At 39.0% G+C, this 27,715-nt stretch overlaps 1 non-coding gene and 2 pseudogenes across 1 annotated transcript; all 3 read left to right on the forward strand.

Annotated features, from left to right (window-relative positions):
- The first annotated feature begins 2,870 nt into the window (after nucleotides 1–2,870).
- Nucleotides 2,871–3,041, forward strand: LOC122142103 (annotated as a pseudogene).
- Nucleotides 3,042–22,890: 19,849 nt separating this feature from the next.
- Nucleotides 22,891–23,072, forward strand: LOC122142104. The gene has a single exon (XR_006158347.1). It is a non-coding gene; the product is annotated as a U2 spliceosomal RNA (small nuclear RNA).
- Nucleotides 23,073–23,914: 842 nt separating this feature from the next.
- LOC122142110 lies at nucleotides 23,915–24,079 on the forward strand (annotated as a pseudogene).
- Nucleotides 24,080–27,715: the final 3,636 nt, after the last annotated feature.

Consider the following 27,715-nt stretch of genomic DNA (forward strand, 5'->3'; position numbering starts at 1 on the left):
TGCTGAAGGTCGACATGGGTCAAGGTATAAGGTGACAGAGGTCTTTTGAGGATTGGACTGGGGAAAGAGAGTGGAAATGCAGCAAATTCCAGACTCAAGAACGGGTAACCAGACAAGACTGGGAAGAGGGAGGTGAGATGGATATTGAGGAGAAGTGTTTAGAGGATGAAGGGGCATGAGTCTGTTTGAGACTCATGCCGCGTGGTGGGAAGGTTTTAAAGAACATGTGGCCTTTTTCTGTCATAGTTGGGGTAGAGAGAAGGCGAGGTGCAGGTAGGTGGTCTGAGGAGTTGCAATTGCTATATGGAGAGGGTGCATTGGGTACAACAGATGGGTGGGCTAGGGCCAGGTACCTTCAGGGCGTTATGAAGGATTTTTACTGGAATGAAGCCAAGTCCTTTTTGTTGTGGTCAGGTGCACAAAAGTGCCTTTTAGATGAAAGGCCAACAAGGTTTTTCTTCTCCACTGTGTGGAGCCGGCAAAAGCGTAGTTTCATAGAGGGTTTGAGGAAGGATGGAGTGGTGGAAACAACTGACGGGGGATCCCAGTGGAGTTTTATAGGACAGTTTTGCCCTGAGGTTCTACAGGTTCTGTGGACAAGTACTAGATCATTGTCTAAAACTCTGGAAAGTATAGGAAGATTGGAAGGAGCTGCCATTGACAATGAGAATGGGTTTGGTGACATTCATACACAAGAAACGTCATAAGGAGTGACGGCCTAAGTGGAGTTTTATAGGAGGCCAATAACCTGGTTAACAACTGATTACAAAGTATCTGTCAAGAAAGATAACAGAGGAGTGGCAAACTTGCGGAGTGCCTGGTAGGTCAGGTGGTTTAAACCTACCAAACTTGAGAAACACCTTGTACTTCACATAACATAAACATATCCCCCTTGAGACACATTTTGTACTGCCCAGACTTCAGGTCATGGGTAAAGCTGTATTTTGAGCCTGGACCAGGAGGTGCGTATGGGGTTTGGCCCAGTCTTCAGGTCATGGGTAAAGCTGTTACCCTGGTGCGTATGGGGTTTGGCCCAGTCTTCAGGTCATGGGTAAAGCTGTTATATAGTAGGGTTTCAAGCAGGATAGGTTTAAATGGATATTATTCAGGGAGGGTGGAGCAGTTGGGTGGGGTTCGACAGGGGTGCCCTTTGTCACCTCTGCTTTATGTTTTGTCTCTAGAGTCCCTGATGGCAGCCTTGAGGGCGGCTAACCTATCTAAAGTCATGCATATAATTCGAAACCTCAGACATTAATCAAAATACTTAAAAGCCTTCGAAAGGATGACATTGTTCCTAACCTCAGATCTGGATTTTGAGACAGTATGCAAAATCCTTAAAGGCTTTTGCGAGGCTTCAGATGCACGTGTAAACGCGGGTAAGTCTTCGGTAATGTTTGCAGGCCAGTGGGCAGACAGAACAGATGTGCTAGGTGGGTATAACTTATGTGCAGAAGGGTTTAAGATTTTAGGGATTAGTTTTTTTAGAAAGAACAGCGCTCGGGAGAACTGGGTGGCTAGGTTCAAAGCAGCGCAAGCAAAAATAGCTAGGTGGAAGTTAAGGGAGCTACCGATGTGGGGTAGGCTGGAAGTAGTGAGGACAGACCTACTTCCAAGTTTGAATTATTTGGCTTATATTTTTCCGGTACCTTTTTGGTATGGTAGGAAGTTGGAGAGGCTGGTTTTTTCTTTTCTTTGGAATAACGGTACTGAAATGGTGGCGAGAACACAGATGTACAGCCATGTACAAGCCAAGGAGGGAGGGGGTTTTCCTTGTATCCCCTTAAAAATTGATGCAATCTTCCTTTACTCTTCTGCCCAATTAGCAACGCAAGAGGCAGTGCATAAAGCAAGGATTTTTGGCTGGCTTTTCCATTGAGATCTATTAGCTCATGGAGGGGAACAATGCCATGGGTCAACAAATAGGCCGGCCTATTATCAGAGGGTGGCAGATTTCATAGTGGGGAAACCATGGTGTTTGGAGCAATCTTTGATCCTTCAGCATAGGCAGCTGTACAGTAGATGGAGGGACGAACTAGTGGCGGGGGCAGAGAAAGTTGTCCTGCCATATAGAGTGGGTTGGGCCATGTTGCAGCCTACTTATTTGACTGGGTTTTGTAAAGATTTAAATTGGTTGGCAGCGCTGGGTCAGCTGCCTTTGAGGGAGCGGCTATACAGACATTGCTCAGGGAGGTCACCAAAGTGCCCAGTTGGCTGTGGCCAGGACGAAACTGTAGAGCACACCTTTTGGTCCTGTCCGGGGGCAGTTATATTCTGGAAGTTAGTGACTACGTGGTGGGAGAGGTGGGGGGTACGGAAAATCACAAGGAACCTAGTACTATATGGGGAAGGGTTGGAAGGTTTTGAAAAGGAAGGTAGAAGAGTAATTTGGGTGGTGGTTTCAGAAGGGAAACATGTACTGTGGGAATGGAGAACTGATTGTTTAAGAAAGCAAACACCTCGTTTAGCGTCAGAGACTGTGTTTTTGCGACTGTTGAGCAAAATAGTAGCTGAGGTGAAAGCATTTAAATGCTGTTTTGGGGAGGAAAAAACAAAGAGAGTATGGAGGGGGGGTGCTGAAAGTCGGAGTGGGGTAAGCGAAAGGTCAAATTTTTAGCTTGGGTTTGTTTTTCAGGTTTTGTTTTCTCCATGAAATATCTATTTTGAGGGCAATGGATTTTTCACTTTTGAAGAACAGATGGAATGCTTTGTTGAATAAATGTTTATTCTGTCTGTTTCTTAAAATGCCAAGGTTAATTTATACACCTGTCTATTTAACCTGTTTCTAAGAACAACCACATTGTATAAGTGCAAAGTAGGAATTATGTTGTATTGATGGTTATACTTTCTGATGTAATGTATGTTTTGGTTTAATAATTTTTTTTAAAAAATCTGTTCTTATCAGTTTAATATCTGATACGTCCCCTATCTGGGGACTACATATTAAATTGATTTTTGGATCACTGTGCTGGACCTGGGACTTGCTCTGTCCACTCCACACATCGGCCTGGTATTGCAGTGTCTCCAGGAACAGTGTGCTTCCCTTTTCAGGGATTGCTGCTTATTGTGACGAATAACAGAGCAAGGAATGAGGGCCTTGTCCTGGATCCCACTGAGGTCTGCCCTTGCGGATGCCCCAGTTGCTGTTTTATTGAGAATTCTCCTCTGATGCACCCACCTGAGGTCTTGGAGTATTGAGCTGATGCATCGAATCAGGTGTGTCTGGTTAAAGGGAGTCATCTAAAACAGATGAGACAATTTAACTGTGTCCCAAACTTAAGTGCATGGACTCTGAAGGGTGCATTTGAAGTGCGAATGCGTCACAGCGTCACGACGTAAGCTGTCCCAAAGTCAGAACGCGCACTCCGAAGACCGCGTTTGAAATGCGAATGTGTCACAGCGGCGCAACGAAGGCTGGCGAATTTCGAAAGCGACTTCAAATGCGCCCTTCATTTCCCAGGAAAATGAAGTCTACATCTTATGGACACTTCACACCCTACCATATCCCAGAATCACTTGCGCACAGATGACAATGGTGTTTATATTCAAAGAACACAGCAAGTGAGAGTTCTGTGGAGGAATTCATATTGAAATGTAAGTATTGTGTTTTCATTTATTCAAATACCTAGCAAAAGTGTTAAAAGCCAGTTTTTGTTTTTTTTTACATAAAGCCCACAAATAATAAGACAGCCACTATATAAGGCAATGGTCTTTCCCTTTGTTGTGTTTTTGTGGTGCTGTCATGCAAGAGATGTCTGCAAATGTTTTAACAAAACGTAAGCACTTCAGTATTTTTACAACTGTGTTGTATTTTCTAATGTTAAGATTGCAATCCTGTCTTTATATTTTTCATAAGTGTTTCCATTTTCTCTTGTTTAGTACTATTCTGGAGATGAGCCTGCTGGGAAATTACTCTGCTTCATGATATCACAAGATCTCAAGAATACATTTTTGCTGAAATTCATTGTGCTGTTGTTGTTAACAGGCATGGTTTATTTACTCTGCTTTAGGATGGCATGAGATGGCATGAGCTTTAGGATGGCATGAGTGGAAGCTGGTGGAACGGCTCAGGACATAAAACTCCAGCGAGAGAAGAAAGAATGGAGGGAGCTTAACAAATGCATTGTATATTAGCCATTCTCTATTAGCCAAGAGAAAGCAGTGGAAAAATGGGTACATTACATTACAATTTTTCAATATCTTTTTTTAATGTCACATTGTCAGTGAAACAACCTAATTTCTGTAGTTTATTTTTGTGATGTAAGTTAAAAAATGAAATGAATAAGTTGAATACATTATTCACTTTTGTAGTGTAATTTATTTGTAAGTGAGCCTGAGTACGTTCTGTACATTTTGTATTTTTTTGTTTTGCATATTCACATGTAAATAAAAGAGAAGTAATTATGTACATTGTTATTTTTTTTTAAATGCAGCTTATATTTTTTTTTCACAAAACATTCTTCTGTTTATTTTTTTCTCCTCTAATTTTTTTTTACACATTAAAACAAATTGTTCTATACATTACTATAAGTACTTTTTTACAACCATTTACAACATATCTTAGGTTTAACATCAGAAAAACAACATCAGAAGAATGCAGGTTCAGGGCCTCCCTGCTCAGCCGAAAACCATTAAAAACCTGTCCAGCGCTGCCACATTCAGCTTTATCCTGCACAGGGGTCTGCTCTAATTTAGGGAAAGAAGGACAAGAGAAACTGTTTAGAGCTGTGACAACGTAATTAGTGGAAGAAATATTGATATACTTTAGTAAACTACTTTTAGTAACTACTAATACCACATTGGAGAAAAGCAACTAGTTATATTTAAAACCTTAGCTAAAGGGATAGTTCACCCAAAAATGAAAATTACAAACCTGAAACAACTTAAGGGTGAGTAAATGATTACAGAACTTTCATTTTTGGCTGAACTATCCTTTAAGTAAACGTATTATCTTACATACTCTAATATACTTAAGTTATTGAGAGTAAATGTGAAGGTATACAGTGTTGTTCTGAAAAAATAATTTATCAGGATGGTTTTGCATTAATATTACTTCTGCACTATTGTGTATGTTCCATTTTACTTCTGAATTTGTTCAAGGTTACTGAATTTAAAGTTGCCTACTTCATATACTTTTGGTTAGTTTAATCTACAACAATGCATCATGTTGTTAAAGACCATATTTTCGTAGTGTTGCTGTCCTGTGAGGAAAAAAGAAAACTTAGTACTTTACATTTGTACAAGAATATTTAATGAATGTACTTCCTTACAGTCCACTACTGAGTATTTGGAAAATTAATTTAACATAATTTGTCAGAATATTAACAAATTGTTACTAACTATATCAAAGGGTGCACCTGAAGGACTCGGCCTGGTCAAACAGAGCCTTCTTCAGCTGTCACAGCTGCCACTAAACATTAAGCTGTACTATGCTCTTTTTTTTTCTTTTCACAGTTTTATTTTTGATAACCTGTCCACATTTGATCACCATGGTCAAGACAACAAACTATATAAAATCGCACCTTTGTAAGATATCAGTCAGCATTTGAAATGCCACGTTGTGTGTATTTTGTAGTTTTTCAAGTCTATGATTACATTATTCAAGTAAGTTACAAGCCAATACCTGCATTTAAAGTTGTAATCCAGCAACTAAGGACGCAGCAAACCAGTGTAACTTACCTGGCCTCGGTCTCGGCTAAGCTTTTGGTACTTAACCGGCGCCGCCGGGGGTTAAACATTCCTACCATCCCCTCCATTGTGATATAAAACATAAAAACAAAAATGAGCAATTCTGGCTCCACCTATCCTGTCAGGATGCCAGCTCTCCTCTCGTGGAATTACAGTCGTGGCCAAAAGTTTTGAGAATTACATAAATATTGGAAATTGGAAACGTTGCTGCTTAAGTTTTTATAATAGCAATTTGCATATACTCCAGAATGTTATGAAGAGTGATCAGATGAATTGCATAGTCCTTCTTTGCAATGAAAATTAACTTAATCCCAAAAAAACCTTTCCACTGCATTTCATTGCTGTCATTAAAGGACCTGCTGAGATCATTTCAGCAATCATCTTGTTAACTCAGGTGAGAATGTTGACGAGCACAAGGCTGGAGATCATTATGTCAGGCTGATTGGGTTAGAATGGCAGACTTGACATGTTAAAAGGAGGGTGATGCTTGAAATCATTGTTCTTCCATTGTTAACCATGATGATCTGCAAAGAAACGCGTGCAGCCATCATTGCGGTGCATAAAAATGGCTTCACAGGCAAGGATATTGTCAACAATAAAAATGCACCTAAATCAACAATTTATAGGTTCATCAAGAACTTCAAGGAAAGAGGTTCAATTCTTGTAAAGAAGGCTTCAGGGCGTCCAAGAAAGTCCAGCAAGTGCCAGGATCTTCTCCTAAAGAGGATTCAGCTGCGGGAGAGTGCCACCAGTGCAGAGCTTGCTCAGGAATGGCAGCAGGCAGGTGTGAGCGCATATGCACGCACAGTGAGGCGAAGACTTTTGGAAGATGGCCTGGTGTCAAGAAGGGCAGCAAAGAAGCCACTTCTCTCCAAAAAAAAAACATCAGGGACAGATTGATCTTCTGCAGAAAGTATAGTGAATGGACTGCTGAGGACTGGGGCAAAGTCATATTCTCCGATGAAGCCCCTTTCCGATTGTTTGGGGCATCTGGAAAAAGGCTTGTCCGGAGAAGAAAAGGGGAGCGCTACCATCAGTCCTGGTGTCATGCCAACAGTAAAGCATCCTGACACCATTCATGTGTGGGGTTGCTTCTCATCCAAGGGAGTGGGCTCCCTCACAATTCTGCCCAAAAACACAGCCATGAATAAAGAATGGTACCAAAACACCCTCCAACAGCAACTTCTTCCAACAACAGTTTGGTGAAGAACAATGCATTTTCCAGCACGATGGAGAACCGTGCCATAAGGCAAAAGTAATAACTAAGTGGCTCGGGGACCAGAATGTTGAAATTTTGGGTCCATGGCCTGGAAACTCCCCAGATCTTAATCCCATCAATCCTCAACTTGTGGTCAATCCTCAGAAGTTGATTGAGAGCATGCCCAGAAGTTGATGGATGCCCAGTCGAATTGCAGAGGTCCTGAAAAAGAAGGGCCAACACTGCAAATACTGACTCTTTGCATAAATGTCATGTAATTGTCGATAAAAGCCTTTGAAACGTATGAAGTGCTTGTAATTTATATTTCAGTACATCACAGAAACAACTGAAACAAAGATCTAAAAGCAGTTTAGCAGCAAACTTTTTGAAAACTAATATTTATGTAATTCTCAAAACTTTTGACCACGACTGTACGATATCCCGCGAAGGCGGAGCATCTCATGCACTTTGGAGGGTCCTTTGTGCACTTCGGAGGCGTGGCCTTAACTTTGGGACGCAAAGGACGTGTACATCTGATGGACACCTCGCACCCTACCCTATCCCAGAATAAATTGTGCCCAGGTGGTGACGGAATTAATATTCAAACAACATGGCGGGTGAGACATCAGTGGCGTCGACAGAGGAATTCACATTTAAATGTAAGTATTATTAACAAAAATATCCAGCAAAACAAGTGTTAAAAGGTAGAGGTTTTTCCTAAAAAATGTGAACTTAAAAATTTACCACTGAGCAACCTCATTTGTTAGGTAGTTTGAGGCAAAACTTCTAATATTTCAATTGCTTTTAGGGGCCAACGAGCAAACAGCTCAATTAATCAAATTAAGGGGTCAGATTGACCATTTATTCACAGGGGCCAAAAACTCGGCCAGCGTGGTTTGGAGGTAAGGCCATGACTCCTTTGCAATTTTTCTACTAGGCTCTTTTGTTTATTATAAAAATTAGCTGCCACTCTACACAAAGCCCACAAACAATATGGCAACCAGTATATAAGGCTGTAGTCTTTCACTAAATGTTTATGTACTGCTATCATGCAAGATGTCTACACGTTTGAACCAAACTTGAGCACTTCATATTTTTTTTGTGCATGTCCTGCTGTTTCATATTTTTTATTGTTAATCTAACTGCACACATATTAACCCCTTAGCGGTCAAGTATCGTCGACGGCCCCAGTTTATTATTGTTTCACTTCAGGGGCGGACTGGCCATCTGTATGATCTGGAGAATCACAGAACAGCCGGTACTGCAGGAGTACCGGCCCACCACCCGCCACGCACACAGTTTGACAGCTATGCAGCAACATGCCACCAGTGATGCACACTCCAGTACTGCAGGTGGCAGCAATGCACCTTTAAGTTGGATGCCAGCTGCACTGGCCGTGGAGAAGAAGAAGTGGAAGAGTAGGAAGAAACCAACAGAAAAGACATTAGATAGAAGAAGCAGAAACAAACAAACAATATGCATAACGTGGCCGCGGGTAAAAAACTGAAAGAAAAGGGTGGGGCTGAGAAGGCGAGAGAAAAAAAATTGCGGATTTTAGATATTGAAGCCGCTAAATGTCGCAAACTAACTGAAATATTTAGCAGCACAGCCAGCAGCAGCACCTCGCAGTTAAATATTAGCAGCAGTGAAGAAGTGAGCCAGACAGCTATGCAGCAACATGCCCCCAGTGATGATGATGAGGGACAGAAAGATGAGCTGGGTTCCACAGCCAGATCCAGGGCAAGTAAGTATGGAACATGAGAGGAGAAAGAGAGTTACTTGCTCGGGATGATGTTAGGAAGTGATATTCAGGTTGCTACATTTTTAATGATTACAGTAGTTTAAACAGCTAAACTTCAACATTTTAGCTGCAAAATGCCACATGCTGTAGCTAATATTAAGAAATATGTTGTGCTTTTACTTTTAAAAATGTTGGTAACGTTACAGTTAATGCTTAAAAACTTTGAAGATTTTGAATACAGAAGTTACATTTGTAATGGTGTATTTTCATTTAGATGTGGTATTATTATTTGAGCAGTAAGATTAATTGCTGCATAAATGAATTAAGATTATTAAGTAATAAATTCATTTTTAAGACAGCATGGAATAGATTGTATAATATGCTGTTATAACAGCATATTATATAATCTATTCCATGCTATCTTGGAATAAAACCTTTTTTTTTTTTTTTTTTTTAAATTTTTTTTTTTTTTAATCCATTCCATCATTTGTTTATTCAGGTTGAGCTTAGACCAAGAGCAGAGAAAGACACCCACTCCAGCTCAACATCTAGTCAACATTAGTGCTATTGCTATAATTTGGATGGTATAGTTAAAGTCTTGTGACACTCATGCCAGGCGTTATTGTTGTTGTTGTCGAGTTTCCGCGCGCCGATTGCTTTACGTTTTTTAGTCCGTCCCTGTTTCACTTTGACAGCACGTTAAACATCACTGTCTTACTTGATCTGGAGAAACTGTGCATCAGTTGAAAGTTTAAAGACTCTAGCTTCGATATTTGACCAATATTTTGATAAAACATTGTTGCAGTGACAGATATTTAGTGATTTATGTCAGGAGTGCAAAATAATAAATCCGTATTATGCCACATTTTGAATAGAAATTAACAACTCCCTCATATTCAGTCACGTCTGCAGCGGTTTATTTGTGTTCACATAGACTCACTGAACAGCGTCAATAAGGGCTTACCAAAGATGCATATCTGCGGAGATATATTGATATATTTACTGATGTTTACTAAATATTTCTTCTGACAGAATCATCATTTCTATTCGTTTTCCACTGATTTACGCGATCTGATGATAAATAGCCTCTCCCAGCGCTGTGTGTGTGTGTGCAGCGCTCCGTGCGCGCGCTGTGTCTCAGACAGACTCTGATTGGTCCTTCGTCTTGTCAATCTTTAGTGTCATAACAAGACAACGTCACATCGTGTCACATGCTTCTTTCACTCTTCCGTGTTGATATCTGACCACAACAACACTGATACACCTCTGTAACCACGACATATACAAATAATAAACACGCGATTACGATAGTAAAGCTTGGTATGTGTTTTTCTTGAGATTTGGGGCATGTGTATAACAATATTGAAAAATGTACAACTGAAATGCTAACTTGTGCAGCGATGTAAAAGGCTATAAATAGCATATTTTTACAACAGTAAACGACCAAATTCCACATTTCACAAAAGGAAGTTATTACAAACACTCGATCGGGATTTAAAGTGAGATTTTGAGTAAAAGTGTACAAATAATCTCATAAATCTTCATACTAACCTCCAAGCAAACATAACATCAAAAAGAACGTCGCCAGTACGTCGCCAGTTCGTCGTCATTTGGTCAGCGCGACATTACTTCATGGCGACGTTGTGAGGACGTCGTGGTAAAGTTTGGAATCTCGGCCGATTCAATATTGCCATAATTGAGTACAGTTCAAAGGTTTCTTTTTGGGGGGGGGGGGGGGGGGACTAATAGCAAGGATGCATAAAATACCAATAGAGTTCAGTGGAACCCCAACAAACATGAGACGTCTATACGACGTGCAGATCAAGTCTAAATTGCGTCGGTCGGTCTGGACCGTATCTGGACCGTATCTGGACGTCTTCTCGACGTGCAAATCCGGTTCATATCTGGACGTCGATCTACGACGTCCCTTGGACGTTGATAGGAGGTTCAAAATTGACCGTCCGGCTAAGGATTTTCTTGGACGTCTGTTCAACGTGCAGAACAGGTTCAGGAAATCGACATAACTTATATATATATATATATATATATATATAAAAAAAAATATATATATATATATATATATACATACATACATATACATATACATATAAACACAACAAAGCAATCCTTTGATTTCTGATTTAACTAGCACATGTAGCCTACTCTTCCGAAACATTTAGGTGTAAAAATAATGTAATATATAAATTTTTAAAAAACATATGCCTAATTAAATTACCATAATGTGACCATATAAAATCTTACATGGATTTATTTATTTATTTGAGTGGTATTTTTCACTGGAGCATTGACAGAAACAGCAGTTTATATCTGTATTAGATCTATAAATTAAATATAGATAATTAAATAAAGTTAAATACATTAAAAATATATTAAAGTTGAATATATTTAAATAGATAATTAGATTGAAATAATATTATATCCTGTTAAATAATTAAATAATAAATATTTAACACATAGATTTAAATTAAATGAAATAGTGTATTTAAACGTGCGCTGGCCACGAGGGGCGTTAACGTGATGTTACGTGAGTGACGTAAACGTGATGGCAAAAAAAAAAAAAAAAAACGTAAACCGTAACGTGATGGCGCAAATAACCACGAAGACGGAAGAATAATTCTGTTTGTTACAAAAGACTGAAGATATAGCTGCCGCCATCCTTTAATTTATTTATTTCTACGTTGAGGACACTTTATAAACCTACAGAGATACCGGACCAACGAACGACCTTCACAACGGGACGGAGCTAACGTAATTAATTAACGTTAACGGTTACTTGGAAATTCAAACAGTAACGGTCATCTGACAACTGCGCTGAGCCAAAAGGTAAGAATAAATGTGCTTTTATTCATCGTTTTATCAATCTAATGTTAAATTTTACTTCAGTTTAATATTTCAAATTATTTATTTGGATTATAAAGATTATATATTTTCAAATTCCTCTTTTTGTAATTGTACATAACGTTATCCCTGTTGGTTAATTTGAGGTGGTCCAAGTTACAGTCTGAGGTAAAATTTTGATGATCCTTTTTAACCAAGTTATTAAAATTAGTCACTAAAAACAGGTAACTGTAATTTTTCTTGATCAAATAAAGAAACGATTTTAGAACTTATATTTTTTTCTACTTTTCAGGACGGGAACAGCAACAAGAGTTTAACTTCTGATTCGTAATCTACACACTCTACAGGTGAGTGTAACACTACTGACACCTAGTGGTTAGTTTTAGTACTGCAAATACAAATACATTCTGTCACTACATTAACGATAATGTTAGATTTTCAAAACGTTATCTTGTGTGAAGTGTTCTTGTATTAAAACAGCCTTTGTCGTGTATCCTGGATGCTCACGCGAGTCTGTGAAATTAGGCACTTTAAATAAAAAACAAAAAACAAAATTAAAATTACGCTTTGAAATGATTCCCTAAAGACTAAAAATCAGTCTGGCAGTATTTTCTGATCATATGTTCACCAAAGAGGTCAAATGAGCATTGTGAAGCTATATTTATATTTATAATAATCATTTATATTTAATTTGTGTTTCAGGGCAGTTCATGAAGACAGATAGATGTTGTGCCGACCAGGACAGTTCCTCCTACCACACCAGACTTTGCTGTATATGGATGCCTGACCACTAGCACTGGACATTTACAACATTTTGGCGCCAGGGATCCCTTGCAGAGAAGATTTTTCAAAGACACCCTCAGAATTACAACAGATTTTAAGGCTTACAATTATTGTGGGTGGGAGTATAATGAACATAATATGATTGTTTTATTTTATTATTATTATTTATTTTTAAATAGTTCCCATTTTTTGATAATACATTTGTTTAATAATACAGCACAATATAGGGCTAAGTTGCACCAGGTCAGGAAAAAACACATAAGTTGCATCCGTGTATAAGACACATTTTACTATTAATTTCAGAAATAATTTAAATACTGATAAATAAAACAAACGCTAAGAAACTTAAAAACTATAAACACTGTAAAGATTTTATTTTCCCTCACTTCAAATCATTTAAACTGAATACTATTCAAAACAGAATAAAAATAAAAATATTTAGGCCTATGTATAAAATAAAAAAAATTCTAGTGCCATTATTTGCAAGCAGTATATCTTTTGTTAATTAAAATGCACTTGCTATCTCAGTTTCTGTGAACCTCATTCTGAAATGTAGAAAACACAGTGGTACAGACAATACCACTGTGTACAGACAGACTTGTCACACAGACATGAGAACTATACTTATAGAAACCTGTAAGTGCCCGCTTTTATGTGTTTACGTTTTGCTTAGAATAATTCAGCACATCTCAGAAGATAAAAAAAAAAAAAAAGACCAGTAGTCTGGAAAATATGGTATAAATTATTTTGTTGACCCCTTTGTTTTGGTCCTGAACCCCAGATTGAAAACCTTTTTTTTATTATTATTATTGTGCATGCAGATAATATTTGGGCACATGAACACTTGACTATTGCATGAATAAAGAATACCATCTTTAAGAATTTTATGATAATTGCAGTTTAAATAAAAATGAAAAAGCTTAAAAAGTTAAACTCCAATAGGTGAACATAATGTGTGGACCCAACTAAACTAAATTGTTTGTTGTTAACTGTTATCCACTGTATAATGAGTGACATTTCTTTTATTTCATGTTTTTTTTGTGAACACACTGTTTCTTTAAGTTTATTTACAAGTACAAAAAGGAATTGCATTGAAATAAACATGATATTTAATTGAATGCAGCCCAAGAGTGTTTATTTTGTTCAGAAACAGTATAAATGACGCCTAAATGAGACTTTATAAGACGCTGAAAATACGTCCAGAAATGACCACATCTGAACGCAATTTTAACCTTCTATAGACGTCCTGTAGACGTCGATATTGGACGTCCAAAAGACGTCGAAAAAAGACGTCATAAAAACTTTCATTCTGGCGCTTCAGGGGACGTCATTTCAACAACTGTGATAAACGTCGAACAAATACAACAAAGCGCAAGTAAAACATCAGTGGAACTAACAACCGTAGTAAGCTAACTGCAGATGTGATTCACATCATTCACTTTGATCATAGCGGCAGTAATACGATTAGGTGCATGTAAATGCACTGATTGATAATAATCAGCAATGTTTCCCGAGCAGCAAATCAGTATATGAAAAAGATCACTGAAGACTAGAGTAAAGTTACTGAAAAATTCAGCTTTACCTCATAATTATTTCAATAAATACATTTTAAAGTATATTCGAAAAAGAGTATGAAACTGTTATTTCAATTTGTTTTACAATATTACTTTTTTTTTTTTTTAGTGTAATTTTCATCAAATAAATTTAGCCTTGGTGAAGAGAGTTCTCTTGAAAACCATAAATAAAAGATTCCAGATTTTTGACTGGTTGTGTACATACATAAGCAACATTAACAAGATAATCCTCCCTTTCAGCTGCCAGAGAAGGATGTTGACAGTGCAGGCTCAGGATGAAGAAGAGGAGGAAGAACATGTTTAACAATTTTCTCATAAACTTGCCATGTGTTATTATACAAACAGTGAACATGACTACAGTAGTATGCTAAATGTTATTAAAAGATTCCAGTTTTGCAAGAAATCTGAGTGTCTGACTCTACACTAGAGGAACTCTTTCCTGAAGAAGATCAGGTGCTGAGAAGGAGCCTTGTTCTACAGCAAAACACTGCACCAAGCCTCCTGTCCTTCCCTCAGAAGAGCCTGTCTTCTGCTGCTGGGATAAGAAAGACACTCTTCCTCTTCTCTATCGGCTGTCCAGTCCAGCACCTAACTCTTGAAAGAGTCTTCTCCACAGTCCGTTATCAGAGTATTCACAGATTCTCCTGAGAAAGTCAACACGTTCATTTTCTTAAAAACTGTTTGTTTTTTCGGGTGGGACAAATAATACAGGAGAGATGCTAGAAATCTCCATATTGTTCATTTTTCATATCTTTACTCTTTAAGAAAGGGGTTTTTTTTTAATCTTCTGAGAAGCTCAAGAATTATGGTTCTTTGGTAATTGCAATATTGTTTAAGTTTATCTTCTGATAGTGAGCCCCGCAAATGACATGCAAGAAAAAAAAAAAAAATCGTGTCCCCATCCTTAATAAGACAAAATTTTCTATTGTTTATATTGTGTAATCTATGAATTGATGTGTTCAGTTTTCTGTGCTCATAACTTGGTAACACTTTGCATGGTTGAAGAACAGGTGCAATAATCAAAATGTTTTGCCTTAGTATTTTTAGAAAGTAGTGCTGAATAAATGTTGATTTGTGAATGAATGCAGTGTGTTTTTGTCTATTTTACATTAGAATTTAATGTTTTTGTATTGGTTTGCATTGCATGTATGTAATGAATGTATTTACTGTGAATCCCCTATAATTAGATGACAATTAGATTTCATAAGGTTTATTTTTTGCAACAGAGATGGATATAGTTTATTAGTTCTTTATGTATTTCAAGGTAATGGTGAGGTGAAAATATAAAAAAATAGAGGTGGTATTTTGGTCGTTAGGAAATACTTGGTACGTTGCTGCGACCAATATGATCTGGTAATGTCACGTCCTCACAACGTGCCAGTTTGGTCGTTAGGACATACTCATCACGTTCCAACGACGTTCCACTATAACGTCGCCACGACGGTTATGGGAATCACAAAGTTACGTCGCTGGAACATTATTTGGTACGTGGCTGCGATGAATATGGTCTGGTCCAGTTATGTTGTCACGACATAACTGTGTTAGCTGGGGTTAGCTCTAATGCTGCTAGATAACAGGTGGATTTCTTCTTCATAATGCATTTTTTCATAATAATTCACGTAAGGTCGTAAGAAAATGTTTTGTTGTATTTTTATAGTAAGGCTTTTAATAAAAGTGGGGCAAATGCATACTGAAACTGAAGCTTTGTGTCTTTGTAAACCTTGAAATACCACAACAAAGGCTAATAATGGTGGAATAAAAACAAAATAATAATGATAAAAGAATAAAGCGGATATGTCATACCTGGCGGAGGTGTGAAAGACTCGTTTCGTGAGAACAATGGAATCATGAATGGGGGATCGTTCAGAGCCAAACATAATGACGGAGCACATATGAGAGCTTTACATGTGAGTTTACAGAAGATGACAGGGGTCATAAATCAATCTGATTAGACTTCTCTAAAAACACACATGACATGGCCTTAGAAAATATTTCATAAAATTCACAGTTTTACAGATTATATTAAGAAATTTCAAATGAAGCTTTGGTAGAAAACTTGTGGCTTTAGCTACACTATGTTTGTTTCTAACTCATATTCTACATCACACAATTTTTTAAATACATTTAAAAAATATGTTTTTCATATTTTTATTTTTGTTTTTATGTTTGAGTTTATATATCTATACTATCATAACAGTCTGAGTAATTCTAATTCCTGAACAGTAAACTTTGAAGTGTCAAAAAAAGGGAACAAAAGTACATCTCCAGAAAAATAAATCTGTTTATTCTTTTACAGGATTTTTTAAATGTCTTTGCAATTCACTTACGTGAGGCACAAAGGTGTGGTGCACCTACAGTGCTTGCAGGAAAATGGCCCTGAATCTGGTCTTCATCATCCCAAAAGCACGCTCTATAATAGAGCGTGCCCTGGAATGATGGACATTAAAGCGCTGGGCTCCCACACCTTGTACTGGCCTCTTATAGGGAGTGATGAGGGGGAGTGGCTGTCGGAGGCATGGGTAACCTCCGTCTGCCAGAATAAAGTGCCCTGGAGGAGGGTACACTGACCTCCTGTACAGTGGTCTGTGGCGGAGCACTTGTGCGTCATGCACTGACCCGGGCCAGCCCACTATAGTAGTTTGTTTTAGAAGAGGAAAGCAGCCCTTATGGTCAAAAAAAACAATCCTGCCACATGATAATGCGATGGGAACAGTTTTCCGTGTTCCTAGTAGCACTGAAACCAATAGAGGTGCCGACTCGATGAGGAGAAGGCCTTATGATGCGGACATTGACAGCCGTCGATTGCTCCCTGCTCGCTTTTCGCTTTCAAGCCCTGCAAACCCATGACCAACTGCTTCCAGGTCTTCTGGGGTCTTTGGGAGGTGAATTACTTGGTGGCGAATGGCGACCATCTCCTCAGCAACTCGGTGGACAATGCGGTGGACAGTGGAACGAGGCACATGTCAAACACTCTAGAGACCACTCTGTATGATGTACCACACGCCAGCCAGAATAGAAAAACCAGGGTCTCAATTGTAGCACCACATCCGTGTTGCTGTTCACTTCTCAGAAGATCCAGCAGCACTGTCAGGGCCTCCCTGCTCAGCCGAAAATCAAGCCATGTGTCACCATCACTGAAAAACCTTTCCAGCACTGGGAGATTAAGGTTTATCCTGCAGTACAGGGATCTGGTCTGATTTAGGGACAGAAGGAAAAAAAAATTGTTTAGAGCTGTGAGGAAGTATGGCGGGTACATCTGCGCCCTCGGTTCCAAGAGTAGGACTGAGAAATACGTTGCGTTTCCAATTGAATGATCCAGCGATGGATATGATGGAAAGAGAAATTTTTGCAAGGGTTGTTTTCTGGACAAAATTAAGTTGAAAGTGGAGGACGTGTACTGTTTACAGACTAACAGACAAGAAAAATGTTTCAACGTGACTGTAAATACGGGAGAGCTGTGCAAAGCAGTGCTGGAGAAGTTTGAAAAGATGGACAAGGTAGGCCTTGTGGGAAGATTTAATGTTATAAGTTTGGACAGGCCGAATTTTAGAGTCATCACAGTGCACATGTATAACCCATATGTCACAGATGAGGCCTTGGTGGCTTTTCTCGCCAAATTTGCTGAAGTTCTTACACCTGCACGATATGTGAGAGACAGTGTGGGTTTATGGACTGGGAAAAGACAATTCCAAGTTCTTTTAAGAACTGAGAATGGGTTGGAGGGGTTGATGCATCCTCCTGCACAGTTTAACATCGGGGCAGACAAAGGCTATCTGTTCTACTCCAGACAGCCTCCTTTTTGTAGGAGGTGTAGACGTTACGGGCATAATGATGGCGGGTGTGAAGAGCAAAGGTGTTTGCAGTGTGCCCAGCTGGGTCACATTGCAAAAGAGTGCACTGTTCCTAAGTCTTGTCACAGCTGTGGTTCATTAGACCACTTGATGAGAGATTGCAAAGGTGGCGGAAAGCAGTACAGAGAAGGAATGAGAGGGGAAGAAGGCATGAAGGACAGATGGTTGGGGGAGAAAAGTCAAAAGAGGATCATCGAGCAACAGGTGACGGAGAAGGGGATGATGGAGCCTGGCGAGGAGATGGGAACTGCTGGGATGGAGAGAGGCAAAGAAACAGAGGAAGTGGAAGATGCGATGGTGGCTTTCTTGGAGGCACTGAGTGGGGAACAGTTCAAAAGCCCCATGCAGTGCGTGGACGAAGTAGAAGAGGAGATGGAAGAGGAGAGTAAAAGTGACTCAGCTAATGCGAGGGAAAGCCAACTGGTCAGGAAAGCTGAAAAGAGGAAGGGGAGACCAAGTAAGAAGAGGAAGCCTGAGACTGTTCTAAAGTTGAGCTTTTCGGAGGAATCATTGTCTACTGACAGTCAAGATGGGCTTGAGATGGACAATGCAAGGCCCTTATTCCAGCTGACAGAGGAAATGGTTGGTAGGGGGCATGAAGAGTGGGAAGAGGAGTCGTATGGCCTCAAGTCAACACCTGTAAGGTGGGCAGATTTAGGAGTGAGTGAGAGTGAGGCCACAAGCCTGGAAGGACAAGAAATGGGAGGGACATTAACCCTCTGGAGTCGATTAACGCGTATACGCGTTTTGGGGTATTTTCTCCTGATAACCCCCAAAAGAACTTAAATTACACTTTCAGTTTTGACCGTACAGATAAGAGCAATACATCAATCGAATCTGTAAAGGGTCTACTTTTTTTGTATACAGACATAATAACAACAAAACTTTGTGCACTTATAAAATAAAGATAACAAACGAGTGCTGTCTGCAGCCTTTGTCTTCGCTTATCTTCATTTACAAACGCGTCATTAAAATGAACTGTAACTCAGTGAATACTCAACACAGAAACATGAGAGAGATATCTATAGAAAGCCTGACATGTCTAGTTTTAAACTAAATAAGTGCTGCCAAAAACAAATATTCTGTGATAAAGTAATCCATATGAAAACAACGCGATGTCCGTTTTTCACGTCTCCCTTCATTATCTTTTAATGAGACCACGCCCCCGCGCTGAACGCGCTTTTGAGATTCAAATGTTTCACTGAAGCGTGCGGCTTGAATACGCCCACACAACAGAAGACAATGCAACGAGAGTGTTCTTCAAGTTATTTTATTTTACTGTTTGCTTCGCGATGAGAGGAATAAGACATAATTCACCCCAAAAAGATGTGATGTGGTTGAGGATTTGAGATTTGGATTTCCTCAGAAAAAAAAGAATGAAGCACTTTATTCAGCAGAGATCATAAACATAAGTAAGTCTCTTTTTATTTATTTATATACTTGTACTAGTTTTCACATCACGTGTAAACATTTTACTAGTTAGACTTTTTCCAAAGACATTTTCCAAACTATAATTCCAGACTAAATGTATAATCAAGTGAAATATTATGAAATTTCAATAACAATATACACTACTATACCATTCAAAAGCTTGATGTAAATAATATAAATGTACCAATAAAAGTAACTGCAACAAATGTAATAAACAATGCTGTTCTTTCAATTTATCCCCCCTAAAAAACCTGAAAAAAATATTCTCAGCTCTTTTCAATATTAATAATAATAATAATGATAATAATAACAATAAATGTTTTTTTGTTTTTTTGTAGAAAATAAGATTGTTAAAAGGATTTCTGAAGGATTGTGTGACTGGAGTAATGATGCAAAAAATTCAGTTTGAAAGTCAGCTTTGATTGTTCCTAATAAACTGTTTAACTGCACTCACAAGTGAATATTAAATTATGTTGTGGGATAATTACATATATTTCTAAATAAACTACAAAACATAAAATTATATACATTTATTTTGTCCTCACATTCTTTCTTGTAACTCATCCCTCTCAGTGACTCAGCTGACTGAATGGCTCATTATGCAGCTCATTATGCAGGCCTTTGACTTCTTAGGTGTGAATTCACGATAGTTGACGCCTACTCGCATATGACTTTTTACCAACAAAAAAAGTGTCTTAGAAAATTTGAAATCAATATATTGTTTTCTGTAAGTGAGTAAACAAGATTATTTTCACATCATTTAAAAAAAAAAAATTCTAGGCTACAAGCTCCAGTTCTCAAAAGTCCCGGGAACCAATGTTCTGTATGTGTTATTGCCTTATTCAAGTGATTTAACATTTTTAGTTTTTCACTAACCACGCATAACATTTTTTTTTTTCTCAAAAGCACCAATCATGTACACACATGCTGCTCACATATTATTATAGCCCAGTTTGTGCTGATTACAGTGAGATTAGACGTTTAGCCATTTAGATATTTATAAGAAACTGAAAAAAAGCACAAATGTCAGGGCATGACAAAACTTCTCCAGGCCCCAAAGACTCCAGAGGGTTAAAGAGCGAATAAGGCTGTCTACTGAGGAGCTGACAGTTGGGACTATAAATGTAAGGGGTATAAGAGATTCTGTGAAACGGATAATTGTAAGTGTAATATTTATTTTTTGCAATAAGTTCATTTAAAAGGCTCTGAAGATGCAAGGAAATTTACCGAAGAGTGGGGTAGGGGAGGTGCATTATGGAGTGTGGGAGGGGTTTTTTCTTCAGGGGTGGGGATATTGTTTTGGGATCAGGGAATAGAAGTTGAGAATCATTTTACAGTTTCTCAAGGGAGGGTGGTTGGGGCAGATGTAAAGTGGAGAGGGGGTGAATACCGATTACTTTCAGTGTATGCTCCTCAGACAGCTGAGGAGAGGAAATAAATTTTTGATATGTTGTTAACAGTTTGTGCCACCAATAAACAAATTATAATGGGGGTAAGGGGGAGAGATTTCAATATACAGCTAGGGGATAAAGGGGATAGTAGTCTGCAGGTGTTGGAGGGAATCCTGTAAGGGCATGATTTGGTGGACGGAGGGCAGAAGGTTAATCCTAAAGCATGTATGGCAACATGGAGGAACTCCAGAGGGGTGGATAAAATCTTAGATTATGTATTTTTCTCAAGGAATATTGTTGTGGAGAAGGGGGGAGTGAGGCCTGTTTTCTTTTCTGATCATGAAATGGTCTGGTTTGTGATTAAGGGTAATACAGTTAAGTTTGGTAAGGGGTATTGGAGGATGAATATAGAGGTATTGAAAGAGAAAGAATTTTGTGAAGAGTATGAGGTTTTTTTGGGGGGGTTGGAGGAGTTAAAGTTTATGTATACTGATGTAGTGGGCTGGTGGGAAATGGTTAAGGAACGCTCAAAGGCGTGGATAATTAGATACTGTAAAAGAAGAACTGGAAAATTTTGGAGACAAGCAAGAGATTTACAGAGGGAGTTAGAGCTGAAATTTGAGGAGTACAACGTAGGGGCCACAGATGATTGGGTAATCATTAATGCTCTTAAGAGACAGTTAAGGGGGATTTATGAAGACCAGGCTAAAAAGTTTCTGTTTAAAATAAGACAGGAAACAAGGGAGAAAGGGGAGGGGTGTACTGCTGCTCTTTTCAGATCTGTTAGGGACAGTAAAGAGAAGCAGGGGATAATGGAATTAAAGGATAAGACGGGGGAGTTTGACTAAAACTGAAGGGATGAACGGGTATGTAAGAGACCATTTCAAAAACTTTTTTTAGGGAGAGGGAGATAGTTGCAGAGAAAATAGAAATGTTTGTTAATTATCTGTCCAAAGTTGTCCCTGAGGAAGTAAGGTTTGGTTTAGGTTCTCCCATTACGATAGGTGAAGTTGAGGGTGTTTTGAAGAGGATGAGTAAAGGGAAAGTGCCAGGGATAGATGGCTTGCCTGTCGAATTTTATGTTAGGTTTTTTTTAGTATCTTAGGTATTCATCTGGTGGAGGTGATTAGAAAGGTGTTGGAGAATAAAAGTATACGAGGTTCAATGGCAACAGGAGTAATAATGCTTCTCTATAAAAAGGGAGAAAGGTCAGACATTGCCAATTACAGGCCGCTCACAATGCTTTCAGTGGACTATAAAATTATAGCAAAGCTTCTGGCGGACAGGTTGAAGAAAGCCCTACCTCATGTTGTGAATGTAGATCAAATGTTTGGGGTAGAGGGCCGTTGTATTAAATGGAATCTACAACTCATTAGGGATGTGATAGCGTGGGCAGAGAATAGAGAGCTGCCGCTAATGGTGGTCAGCTTAGATCAGACCAAGGCCTTTGATAGGGTAAATAGGGGGTTTATGTTTAAAGTTATGGAGAGAATGGGGTTCGAGGAGGACTTTATAGGATGGATTAGAGATGTTCCTCGTATTCCTCTAAAACTTGATTGTTTATTTGTGTCTTCTACTTTGGAGCAGTTAGCCAAGCCAGTAGAGCATCCATCTGGGTATTTTCTTAGGTTGTTTTTCTCTTATGAGGCACGGCATGTAATGAAGTGGACCAATGATGGTCCAAGGGCAGAGGACCAGCCCTGGCATTACAGGCATGCTGTTAGGTGGTTGGGGAAATACCCTGAGGGTAAGGATGGGGCGGTATGTTTGGAGCAGAGGAAGTTGTATGGGAAGGCAAGGGAGAGGGTTTCTAGTGAAGTGTGACTGGGTGTCCAGGAGAGAGTATGGTTGCACATTCAACCAAAAGGACTGGACAATGGTCTAAAAGATCTTAATTGGCTATGGGCTATCAAAAGATGGTCGGTGCCTGAGGGAGGGGTGTTCACAAGAAGAAACCATAAGACACACTTTCTTGGAATGTGCTTTTGCACAGAGAGTGTGGGGGAAGGTGAAGAGGGTTTTAAGGGTGGTCTCAGATAATTTTAGAGTCTCAGGTGGGAATGTAATTGGGGGTATTAGATGTAAGAACGGGGAAGGGAAAGTTGCATTTATGCTATGGTTAATAATGAGTTTGGTGAAGAAAGGGATATGGGAGGAAAGACAAGAGTTAATTAGAGGAAAGGGCAGGAGGTCAGCAGAAGGGATAGTACAGGGAGTGGAGGCTGAATTAAGGGGAAGGATCAAGTGGGATGTACAAAGGTGGGGGAAACATGCAGCCAAGGAAACGTGGAAAGATTTGGTTGAACTGTATTATGATAAAAGTTACTGAATGTGAAATGAGGTATAATTATGATTTAAATGTGGAAAAATGAATGTAATGTTGAAAGTGTGAATAAAAAAAAAAAATCTGTTCTTGTCAGTTTAATATCTGATACGTCCCCTACCCGGGGACTACGTATTAAATTGATTTTTGGATAACGGAGCTGGAGCCGGGGCTTGCTCTGTCCACTCCACGCATCGGCCTGGTATTGCAGTGTCTCCAGGAACGGTGTGCTTCCCTTTTCGGGGATTGCCGCTTATTGTGACGAATAACAGAGAAAGGAATGAGGGCTTTGTCCTGGCTCCCCCTGAGGTCTGCCCTTGCAGATGCCGTGGTTGCTGTTTTATTAAAAATTTTCCTCTGATGCACCCACCTGAGGTCTTGGAGTTTTTCACTAATGAGCTGATGCATCGAATCAGGTGTGTTTGGTTAAAGGGAGTCATCTAAAACAGATGAGACCCTTTGTCTGAGACACCCGATTCAGATCTTACAGCGCCACCAAGTGGCCAGTCACAGCGCCCTTTTTCTCCTGACCACAGACTTAGCCCGTGCATAGGCGTGCCGATTTGGGTGAAGTGATCTCATTCCTCTCTGGAGTTATAGCCATTTTTGCAACCTGGGCCACACGACCTTCGAACGTTTTTAGGGCCCCTCGCCAAGGAGAATGGAAATTTCCACTTGTTTTGGATGATTATTGACAGTCAGATGCCAGAGAATCTTTCTGTGCTGCTTTGGATCGGACTGGGCCAAATACCTGGTGCTGGTTTGCAAAAGAAGGTTTTCGACAAAATCCAAAATAGCCGAAAATTTGGCCAGAGCGACCTACCAATTCAAGACCTGCCTCTCGTTCGGCTCGAGCCAAGGATTCCGATGACATGAGGCACGCGGCTCTGCGACAAACCATTTGGGAGTTACGAGCGATGCCGTACTCTCCTCCGCAGCAGAGCCACCGTCGGGCCGATCGGGGCGAGGCTCGGCGACGTTGCAGACGGGGGAGGATCCTACCATCCCCCAGTGTTTCAGGTCTCCCTGACTGACCAAAGCCGAGATCCCGCTTTTATCCCCGCTGCACCATAGCAGCATCGCTTCTCGGCCTTTTGGCTAAGATCAAGTGTAGTACCTGTTCTTAAGTCCTTTTATTCTACTTTTGTTTTTTAAGGTTTCTTTACAAGTTAGCTGCACGTGCCGGTCTGAGGAGGCACCACAGTGTGCGTTTTTTGTTTCTTGAAAAAGAAGGAAAACTTTTTGAATTGTCTAGACTGGATTTCTCTAGGAAGTTTCTTCAAAAAGTTCTAGGTTTTAATCCTTTGGATTTGAATTGTATTCTGTCCCTGCCTTTTAACAAAGGCTTTGATGTTAGTTTTAAGACTTCAGCACTTCTTACAGATTTCTGGCAAAGGTTTGAGACACTTAAGACCCAGTTCTCCATGTTTAAGGTTGAGAAGTTAACTGATAACTCCCGTAAGGTGGTTATAGTTAGGATGTTCAATGAGACTGTGAATGAAGAGGACATTTGCATATGGCTGGGGAGATACTGCACTGTTACAGGCCAGGCTATGAAGGTGTTAGATGAAGATGGAATCTGGAATTGCTCCTGGAGGGTACCCATTAAACAGTGGGAAGACCCCCAGGGGCACCAGGGCCTGAGGCATCTTCCATCAATGACAGTCCTTGGAAAAAAACAGAGGCTACATACACTACCAGGGCATGCCCAAGCTCTGCCAGAAATGTGGAGAGTTTGGGCATTTGGTCGAAGCTTGCCAGAAGTTATTTTGTAAAAAGTGTAGAGGAATGTCCCAATGGCAGAAGGTGCAACCTTTGTAGTGAAATGGACCATCTCTACAGAGATTGCCCCAAATCTTTTGCCAATAGAGTTAAGGCCAACAAAATGGCCATTGTAACAAACATTTCCAGTGGTAATGAGGAGGCGGAGCCTATAGATTTGAATTTTCAGGTAAGTGTGGGGAGTGGTGGAGGAGAAAGTAAGGGGGAGGAGCAACACCAAACCCCAATGGAAAATCTTCAAACGGAAAGAAACGAAATAGAAAAAACAGGTGATATTGTTGAAAGTAAAGACCAGGGTTCAGAAGGAGAAGAAGAAAAAGAAGAAAAAGAGGAAGAAGGTAAGTTGGACTTTTCCTTTCCATGTGCTCAATTGACTAAAAAGAGGGCTGCACAATCCCCCCTCATGAAAGAAATTGGAAAAAAAGATTGTATGGGGCAGATGTCAGAGTCATCTTTCTCAGATGACCTGAACAGGCTGTTCCCTTTGAACACTGCAAATGAAATTTCTTTCTTGTCGATAAAGCTCAAAACATCTACTCCCAGAGCTGCCCTCTTTTTAGTCAATTGAGCACATGGAAAGGAAAAGTCCAACTTACCTTCTGCCCTTAGCAGCTCTGGGGAAAGACAGGCACAAATTCCAGATTCCTCCCTTATAGGAATAAAGGAAGGGCCTGAGTTACAAGAAATGGATTTATTTTATGAATAAATGTCTATAGTTCCTTAAGGTTTTACCTGTCATTTTATTATTTATTCTTTTATTTAATAATGATTTTTATGTTTTATATACCCTTTTATATATCACTGCTCATGACAATCACAATCTCAACTTTAAATGTGAGAAGTGTATGGTCACAAATACGAGCACAGAACATTTTATCCTTTTTAAGTACAGTCTCTTCTGATATTTTTTTACTGCAAGAATGTTCTCTCCCCTTTTTAACCAATTATAAGAAGTGGGAAGACAAATGGCCACACGGACCCTCCATTTGGAGTGGATCCAACAATAATAAAGCAGATGGAGTGGCCATTTTGAGAAAAAATCCTCAAATCCTGGTGAAGGGGAGCACGGTGGTAAGAGACGGACAAGCTATTTTACTTAATTTGTCGTTTTTAGGAAGGGTTTTTAATGTCTTAAATATTTATGGATATCCAGATAAAAATGACAGGTATAGCCTTTTAAAAGACATGCAGTCCCATCTGCTAGGCAAGATGCCCCTGATTTCTGCAGGTGATTTTAATTGTATTCTACACTGTAAAACCCGACAAGTAACTTAACTCAAACCGTTTGAGTAAACAGATATCCTTAAAAACCTGACAAGTTAGGTTTACTCAAACCGTTTGAGGAAACCGATTGCCTTAAACCATTTAAGTTTTAAAACTAACACACTGTAAAACCCGACAAGTAACGTAACTCAAACCTTTTGTGTAAACAAATATCCTTAAAAAACATGACAAGTTGGGTTTACTCAAACCGTTTGAGGGAAACCGATTGCCCTTAAACCATTTAAGTTTTTAAAACTCACACACTGTAAAACCCGACAAGTAACGTAACTCAAACCTTTTGTGTAAACAAATATCCTTAAAAACATGACAAGTTGGGTTTACTCAAACCGTTTGAGGAAACCGATTGCCTTTAAACCATTTAAGTTTTAAAATTAATAGTTGTGAATACTCTGAACTTAATTCAGTTGAGTTCACTGAAAGAAGATATACATTGCAATTAAGTAATTAAGTGATTAATTGAGTGATAATTGAGCATTAGTGATGAACACCTGCTGTTGTCAAACAGAATTACTGAAGAAAAGAGAGAAAGGAACTACAACTGACTTCAGACACAGTCTCACTAAAACCTGACAAGTTATGTTAACTCAAACCGTTTGAGGAAACCGATTGCCTTAAACCATTTAAGTTTTAAAACTAATAGTTATGAATACTCCGAACTTAATTCAGTTGAGTTCACTGAAAGAAGATATACATTGCAATTAAATAATTAAGTGATTAATTGAATGATAATTGTGAATTAGTGATGAACAGCTGCTGTTAACAAACAGAATTACTGAAGAAAAGAGAAACACAAGAACTACAACTGACTTCAGACACAGCCTTAGATAAAATAAACTGAAATAAAATACATTTAATCTCTCAAGATCTGATTAAACAACCCCACAAACAGCATCACCAGCTCCACTTATTAATAACCAGACTGACTTTATTTCTGTCAGACATCTACAGAAGATCTTATTGAGAATTAACTAAGGTTTAGATGCTGATTTATGTTTTCATTTAAAGTAACCATGTTAGAGATCAGTGTTTGCTTTAGTTGGGCTCTTTACCCTTGATTTCTGTCTTAGTTTTTTCTTTGGCTGTTGTAACCGTTTGTTGTAACTCAAAAGCCCAGAGAAAATATCCATCAGGGTGTTATACACACACTCACACTCTTAGAAGCTGCCTTTATCCAAAGCAACTTATAGTTCATTCAGGTTACCATTTTTTTTTTATCTAACCTGTACCAAGCTGTTGGTTGTTATACTGTATATTAGTGATGATAATCATTGATTATTGAACTGTTTGGAGTCTAATCTCTGATGAAATTTGTGTAATTAGTTGGATTGCATTACAGTAAAAGTGATTCTAAAGAGCCACTTTCATAATCAGTTAATATAAAGACTTTCCAAACAGTTTTGGTTCTTCTACAATTAGTCACATACAGAGATCAATAATCAGCATATGAACCTCAACATGGTGACCATAAAAAAAAAAAAAAAAAAAAAAAAAAAATGCAGCAGAGCATGCTGGGAGCCATGGATGAGTTTTGTACTACAATAGTGCATTGCAGCATGTTTTTTTTTTTTTTTTTTTTCGTAACCATTGTTGAGGTTCATATTCTGATTATTGATGTCTGTGTGTGACTAATTGATACAATAGAAGACTAAACTGTTTAGAAAGTCCTTTATATTAACTGATTATGAAAGAACCACTGACTTTTTGAATGGCTTTCATTGTAATCAACTATAGAACACCTATTTAGTAAGATTTTGAACTCTGAACAGCTACATAATTGATGATTATCATCACCAATATGCTGTATAACAACCAA

The sequence above is a fragment of the Cyprinus carpio genome, chromosome B23, assembly GCF_018340385.1.
Source record: "Cyprinus carpio isolate SPL01 chromosome B23, ASM1834038v1, whole genome shotgun sequence".
NCBI classification, from domain to species: Eukaryota; Metazoa; Chordata; class Actinopteri; order Cypriniformes; family Cyprinidae; genus Cyprinus; species Cyprinus carpio.